This window comes from Lemur catta, chromosome X (genome assembly GCF_020740605.2).
Source record: "Lemur catta isolate mLemCat1 chromosome X, mLemCat1.pri, whole genome shotgun sequence".
Lineage (NCBI taxonomy): Eukaryota > Metazoa > Chordata > Mammalia > Primates > Lemuridae > Lemur > Lemur catta.
Window position 1 is genome coordinate 26,301,203 of NC_059155.1, and position 8,101 is coordinate 26,309,303.

Consider the following 8,101-nt stretch of genomic DNA (forward strand, 5'->3'; position numbering starts at 1 on the left):
CTCTGCAGAAGCTTTTTAATACCCTTCACAATGGCAACAAAGAAAATAATATACCTAGGAATATATTTAACTAAGGACATAAAAGACCTCTATAGGGAGAACTACGAAACACTGAGGAAGGAAATAGCAGAGGATGTAAACAGGTGGGAAACCATACCATGTTCATGGGTCGGCAGTATCAACATTGCTAAAATGTCTATACTACCCAAAGTGATCTATGGATTCAATACAATCCCTATTAAAATACCAACATCATTTTTGCAGATCTAGAAAAAATAATTCTATGCTTTGTATGGAACCAGAGAAGACCCGTATGGCAAAAGCAATCTTAAGCAAAAAGAACAAATTGGGAGCCATCAATTTACTAGACTCCAAGCTATACTACAAGGCCATAGTAACTGAAACAGCACGGTACTGGCACAAGAACAGAGACATAGACCAATGGAACAGAACTGAGAACCCAGATATAAAACCATCCTCCTATAGCCATCTGATCTTTGACAAAGCAGACAAAAACATATACTGGGGAAAAGAATACTTATTCAATAAATGGTGCTGGGAAAATTGGATAGCCACATGTAGAAGACTGAAACAGGATCTACACCTTTCACCTCTCACAAAAATCAACTCACAGTGGATAATAGTGTACAAAGAGACATTACAACAGATAATTCAGAATTACAAAAAGTTGTAAGAGACTACAATGAACATGTATACCTTGGCAAACCGGATAATCTAGAAAAAATGAATAAATTCCTAGAAATATACAGCCTACTAAAACTGGTCATAAAAAATAGAAAAATGCCAAAAACAATAGATGCTGGTGTGGATGCAGAGAGAAAGGAACACCTACACATTGTTGGTGGGACTGCACATTAGTACAACCTCTATGGAAAATAGTATGGAGCTTCCTCAAAGAACAAAAAGTAGACCTACTATTTGATCCTGTAATCTCAGTACTGGGTATTTATCCAAAGGAAAAAAAGCAAATTTTATGAAAAATACACTTGCACTCTAATGTTTATTATACCACAATTCACAATTGCAAAGATGTGTAATCAACCCATGTGCCCAGGAATTCATTAGTGAATTAATAAAATGTAGTATGTGTATTACAAAGAGTTCTACTTAGCTATAAAAAATGAATTAATATCTTTTGTAACAATCTGGATGTAATTGGAGACTGTTCCCCTTAGTGAAGTATCCCAAGAATGGAAAAAGAAGCACCACATGTACTCACCATTGAATAGGAACTAATCTATGAACACCATTGTGCACATATGGAAATAACATCCCTCAAAAATCAATCAGGTGGGAGGGAGGATGAGAGGATGAGTTATTCACACCTAATGGGTACAATGTAGACTATCTGGGTGATAGGCACACTTAAAACTTTGACTCCAATGGTACAAAAGCAATTTATGTAACCAAAAATTCGTACCCCGGTAATATCCTGAAATAAAAAAGAAAAAAAAAATAGAAAATCTTCACAAATTAGTAACAAGTAAAAATATTGAATCCATAATCAAAAGTATGTCAACAATGAAAACTTTAGGACCAAATGTCTTCACTGGTGAATTATACCAAACATGTAAGTAGGAAATAATGCCAATACTTCTAAAACTTTTCCAAAAAATGAAGAGAAGATATCATTTCTAATCTCATTTTATAAGTTCAGTATAACCCTGTTACCAAAGACAGACAAGGTCACTACAAGGAAATAAAATTACAACCCAATATTCCTCATGAACATAGATGCAAAATCTTCAACAAAATACCAGTAAACCAAATTTAGTAGCACATTCAAACTATCATATACTATAGTTGGCCAGGAGTGGTGGCTCATGCCCGTAATCCCAGCACTTTGAGAGGCTGAGGTCTGAGGATTTCTGGAGGCCAGGAGTTTAAGACCAGCCAAGGCAACATAGTGAAACCCCATCTCTATTAAAAAAGAAAACTTTTTAAAAATTAGCTGAGAATGGTGGCAGATGCTGTAGTTCTAGCTACTTGGGAGGCTGAGTCAGGAGGATCAATAAGCCCAGGAATTGAACATTGCAGTGAGCTGTGATTGGGCCATTGCACCTCAGCTTGGGTGACAGAGTGAGGCTTTTTCTTGAAAAACTACAACAACAAAATATACACCATAATTAAGTGGGATTTATTCCTGTGACACAAGAAAGTTTTGATATGCAAAAAAATAATCAATATGATATATTACATTAACAAAATGTAGCATAATATCATATAATCATTTCAAGAGATGCAGAAAAAGAATTTCACAAAATTCAAAATCCTTTCATGATAAAAACTCTCACAAATTAGTTACAAAAAGAATATATCACAGCATAATAAAGGTCATACCTGACAACCTCACATATAAAATCAAACTCAATGCTGAAAAGCTGGAAATTTTTCCTCTAAGATTAGGAACAAAACAAGGATGTCCACTCTCACCAGTTCAACTCAACATAGGATGGAAAGTTTTAGGCAGAGCACGTAGCCAAGAAAAAGACATAAAAGGCAGCTAAATTAGAAAGAAAAAGGTAATATTCTCTCTGCAGATGAAATTATCTGACATTTTGATTTATTCTGTGAATCATTTGTTATTTAGAGGGGTATTGTTTAATTTCCACATATTTGTGAATTTTCTAGTTTTCTTCCTCTTGTTGATTTTTAGTTTATAGCAATGGTGTCAGAAAAGATGCTTGATAAGATTCCAATGATTTAAATTTGTTAAGACTTGATTTATTCACCACAATTTCAGTATCAGTTTATTCTGAATTTGACTATATACTTACATTTACCAGTGAAGTTTGTACTTTCATATGTTTTCATGTTACTAATTAGCACTCATTCTTTTCATCTGAAAGAACTCCATTTAGTATTTCTTTTCTTTTTTTTTTTTTTTTTGAGACAGAATGTCGCTTTGTTGCCCAGGCTAGAGTGAGTGCCGTGGGATCAGCTTAGCTCACAGCAACCTCAAACTCCTGGGCTTAAACGATCCTACTGCCTCAGCCTCCTGAGTAGCTGGGACTACAGGCATGTGCCACCATGCCCGGCTAATTTTTTTCTATATATATATTTTAGTTGGCCAGATAATTTCTTTCTATTTTTAGTAGAGACGGGGTCTCGCTCTTGCTCAGGCTGGTCTCGAACTCCTGAGCTCAAGCAATCCACCTGCCTTGGCCTCCCAGAATGCTAGGATTACAGGCGTGAACCACCGAGCCTGGTCCATTTAGTATTTCTTGTAAGGCAGTTCTGGTGGTGATAAAATTTGTCAGTTTTTGTCTATATGGGAATCTCTTTATCTCTTCCTCCTTTCTGAAGGGCAATTTTTCTAGGTAAACTATTCTTATTTGAGATTTTTTTTATCTTTCAGCCCTTTGAATATATCATCCCGTTCTCTCCTGGTCTGCAAGGTTTATGCTGAGATATCTGCTGCTATCCTTATTGTAACTTCCTTGCATGTGATATTCTTTTTTGTTGCTTTCAGATTTCTCTCTTTGTCTGATTTTTTTTTTGACAATTTGACCATACTATATCTTAGTGAAGTAGTCTTTGGGTGGAACATATTAATATATGGATACTTTAGAGCTACATGTACCTGAGTGTTTATAACTCACCCTGGATTTGGGAAGTTTTCAACCATCATTTCTTTAAATAAGCCTTTTGCCCCTTTCTCTTTTTCTTCTTCTTGACAATCCCAGAATGCAAATGTTTTCTCTCTTGATGGTGTCCCATACCTCCTGTACTCCTGTAGGCCTTCTTCATTCCTTTTCATTCATTTTTTCCCTTTGACTTGATAATTTCAAATGACCTGTTTTTGAGTTTGCTAATTCTTTATTCTGTTTCATTGAACCTGCTGTTGAAGCTGTTTGCTTCATTTTTTAGTTCAGTCATTGCATTCTCAGCTCCAGAATTTCTGCTTGGTTCCTTTTTTATGTTTTCTATCTCTTTGTTTACCTTCTTCTTGTAATATTGTCCTAATTAGTTAAATTGCTTATTTGTGTTTTCTGGTGGCTTGCTATACTTTTCTAGAATAATTTTTTGTTTTGTTTTGTCAAGAAATTCTTAGATTTCCATTTTTGGGGTCTTGGTTATTGGAAGTTCATTATGTTCCTCTGGTGATGTCATGTTTCCTTGATTCTTCTTGATTCTTGTAGCCTTGCATAGTTGTCTGCACATTTGAAAAATCAGTCAACACTTACAGACTTAGTGGACTGGCTATGGTAAGGAAAGACCTTCCCTTTGGGAGGGGCACACTGTAGCAAACTGTGGCACTAGGCTTCAACTGTGAGGACATATGGCATTTCTCAGTTCAGGGAGATGTGATGTTTCATTGGCTCAGACTGTTGGGGTCTATGATATTGGCACCTGCATGGTCACTGGTGGCAATAGCTTTAGGGGATCCACAGTCAGCGTTAGGGTTGTTGGCGTCCTCAGTGGTGCCTGCAGGTCTAACCACAAAGGACTGGAGCCAGCAGCAGTGGGGATGGAGCCACCGGTGTGCAGGATTATGGCTTCTTTGTCCAGCTGCAGATGCATGAGTTGCTACAGGGGTTAGGGGTAGCAGCTTGCATGTGCATAGCTGCAGGGACCAGCTATGGGTATGTGCATGGTGGAATGGTGGTGACAACATGAGTATACAAAACTTCAAGGACCAGAACTGGCAGTGTACATGTGCAGAAATGTAGCAGCAAGCTACCCACACAAGTGTGATTATCAGAGCTGGTAATGGGCATTGAGGCTGGCTGCATATGCTTGTGCTGCTCTGGGAGCTAGGGTTGGTGGGACACAAATGTGCAACTCTGGCAGTGAGGTTCAGAAATGGGAGTTGGGGGCTGGGCGCGGTGGTTCACGCCTGTAATCCTAGCACTCTGGGAGGCTGAGGCGGGTGGATTGCTCGAGATCAGGAGTTCGAGACCAACCTGAGCGAGACCCCATCTTACTAAAAATAGAAATAAATTATCTGGACAACTAAAAATATATGTAGAAAAAAAAATTAGCCGGGCATGGTGGCGCATGCCTGTAGTCCCAGCTACTTGGGAGGCTGAGGCAGGAGGATCGCTTGAGCCCAGGAGTTTGAGGTTGCTGTGAGCTAGGCTGACGCCACGGCACTCACTCTAGACAGGGCAACAAAGCGATACTCTGTCTCAAAAAAAAAAAAAAAGAAAAGAAAAGAAAAAAAAAAGAAATGGGAGTTGGGGCTGGGTATATTTGTCTCCACTGTTTGGGGACTGAGGCTGGCAGTGTGCATGTACATGACTTCAGGTGCCAGATACAGGTGCCCACACAGTGGTGGCGGATGGCATCAGAGTGAAGTTTGCCTGCATGCCTGCACAGAGCTGCAGGATCAGCTATGGGTATGCATGCAGCATTGGGACTCAGTGCCAGTGGCAGGGGCTCAGGCTGTTTGCAGGTACTCGTACGGTGGCTGTGCTGGGTCCTTAGGCAGGGTGCCTACAGCAGCTCTGGCTTGGTTGGCTCTGATTACAGAAGAAGAATAAGGGAGGTGAGTGAGGCAGCTAGAATCTGTGAAGGTGAAAAACTGTAGCCCTTGGCAATAAAATATGCAGGGCATATGTGGTGGCTGTGCTGGATGTTGGTTTCGTCAGCAGCACAAGAAGCTAAGATCCTCTGCAGAGCAAGCCACTGGGATCTGCAACAATGAACACTGTGGGGTACTCATGTTGAAAACTATGGGGAATGCATTATGGCCACAGGGCTGTTGAGGTTCTCAGCAGCAAAGGTTGCTGGGATCTTCTGCAGAGCAGGCCACTGGGGATCATTGTGGCACCTGCCATGGGGCTGTTCCTCATAGCCCTTGCCCTCCTTCTTTGTCCCTATCAGTCTCTAGATATACAGCTATCCTGATCTCCCAGTGACCTGGGTGGGCCAAACCATAGCTGGTCCTTGGGGCAATGATGAAGCTTGTTATTTACCTTGCTATCCTTTCCCCTGAGAGGGGCTCTCATAAGCTACGGAATTCTCTCTCAGCACTGAGCAGTGGATGATTGGATGATGCAGGCAAAATGAAACTGTTCTTCCTACTCTTTTTGTATGATTATTGTCAGCTTTTTTTTTTTTTGCTTATGTATATTGCCATATCTTCTTTCAAAAACGCATGAGTTCTCCAGACCTATTTTCATTCATAGCTATTAGGTTGGTGCAAAAGTAATTGCGGTTTTGGACAGTGAATTTTAAGTCATTATAACCAGGCTCTAACACGTCTTTATTAATGAAAATAGGAATCACTACAACCAACACATTTTTGCCAACGAGAAATAAGTTTGTTTATTCCTGTAGCATAAAAATCCATACTTTGGGATTCAAGGAACTCTTGGAAAGCATTTTATGCATCCTGCTGGTTGTGGAAGCATTTTCCCTGCAAAAAGTTGTCGAGATGCTTGAAGAAGTGGTAGTCGGTTGGCGAGAGGTCAGGTGAATATGGCATATGAGCCAAAACTTTGTAGCTCCATTTATTCAACTTTTGAAGTGTTGGTTGTGCGATGTACAATTGGGCTTTGTCGTGGAGAAGAATTGGGCCCGTTCTGTTGACCAATGCCAGCTGCAGGTGTTTCAGTTTTCAGTGCATCTCATCGATTTGCTGAGCATACTTCTCTGATATAGTGGTTTCACCAGGATTCAGAAAGCTGTAGTGGATCAGGCCAGCAGCAGACCACCTAACAGTGACCATGACCTTTTTTTGGTGCAAGTTTGGCTTTGGGAAGTGCTTTGGAGCTTCTTCTCGGTCCAATCACTGAGCTGTGTGTCACTGGTTGTTGTATACAATTCACTTTTCATCGCATGTCACGATCCAACCGAGAAATAGTTTGTCATTGTTGGGTACAATAAGAGAAGACGACACTTCAAAATGACGATATTTTTTTTTTTTTCAATTTTCGGTCGGCTCATGAGGCACCCACCTATTGAGCTTTTTCACCTTTCCAATTTTCTTCAAATGCTGAACAACTAGACCATAGAATGGTTGACATTGAGTTCTTCGGCAACTTCTCGTGTAGTTGTAAGAGCATCAGCTTTGATGGTTGTTCTCAATTGGTCGTTGTCAACTTCCGATGGCTGGCTACTGTGCTCCTTATCTTCAAGGCTCCTGTCTCCTTTGCAAAACTTCTCGAAACACGACTGCACGGTATGTTCATTAGCAGTTCCTGGGTCAAATGCGTTGTTGACGTTGTGAGTTGTCTCCACTGCCTTACGACTCATTTTGAACTCGAATAGAAAATTGCTCGAATTTGCTTTTTGTCTAACATCATTTCCATAGTCTGAAATAAATATAAAATAAAGAGCAAGTAATAAGTCATTAGCAAATAAAACATAAATCGAGAAATGCACATTAATGTTATGTATAACATAACCACATTTATTTAAGAATGTATTCCAATATCAAATGGCAAGTATCAACAATGCTATTAATAAAACCGCAATTACTTTTGCATCAACCTGATGGTTTCTCAATTGTTGTTTTTATGGAAAAATAAAAACTGGCATTACCTCCATAATCTTGCTGATGTCACTTTCCTGGCATTTATTAACATTGCACCCAAGAAATTCATATAACTCATGAGACTAAATTATATAATTTTAACATAGCTAGCTTTTAAAGAGATATTAACACCAATGTATCAGGAAATAAATGATTTTCCTTTATCTTATAATAGTAAAATTCCAATTAAAATTAACTTATCTTTTATCAATACATAGAAAATAAATTTCCTTTTGTATTATCAATTGGCTGCAATTTTAGAAGTTTCCACTTAGTTTGTAGGCTAAACTTACATTGCTATTTCTACAATGGAATTAGATTTTTATTTTCCTTTTTGACATATAATAAATGCTCATAAAAGTGTTTAAAATGCACATGTTCAGTTCAATTAATGATCAGAAAGTAAGCCCATCCATTAACTACTATGCAGATTAAGAAATAGAATATTATCAGCATCTCAATCCCCCTTATTCTCTCCTAATCTTTATACATCTTTCTTGTCAGAATTTAAATTTATCATTTTATTTATTTGAATAAGATCTGAACTTCATTTAAAGAAATCTTATTTCTAAAAAGTTTTACTATTTATAAATTACC

The 8,101-nt window shown here is 38.6% G+C and overlaps 1 pseudogene; it reads right to left on the reverse strand.

The window, feature by feature from the left end:
- Positions 1–6,235: 6,235 nt before the first annotated feature.
- Positions 6,236–7,280, reverse strand: LOC123628179 (annotated as a pseudogene).
- Positions 7,281–8,101: the final 821 nt, after the last annotated feature.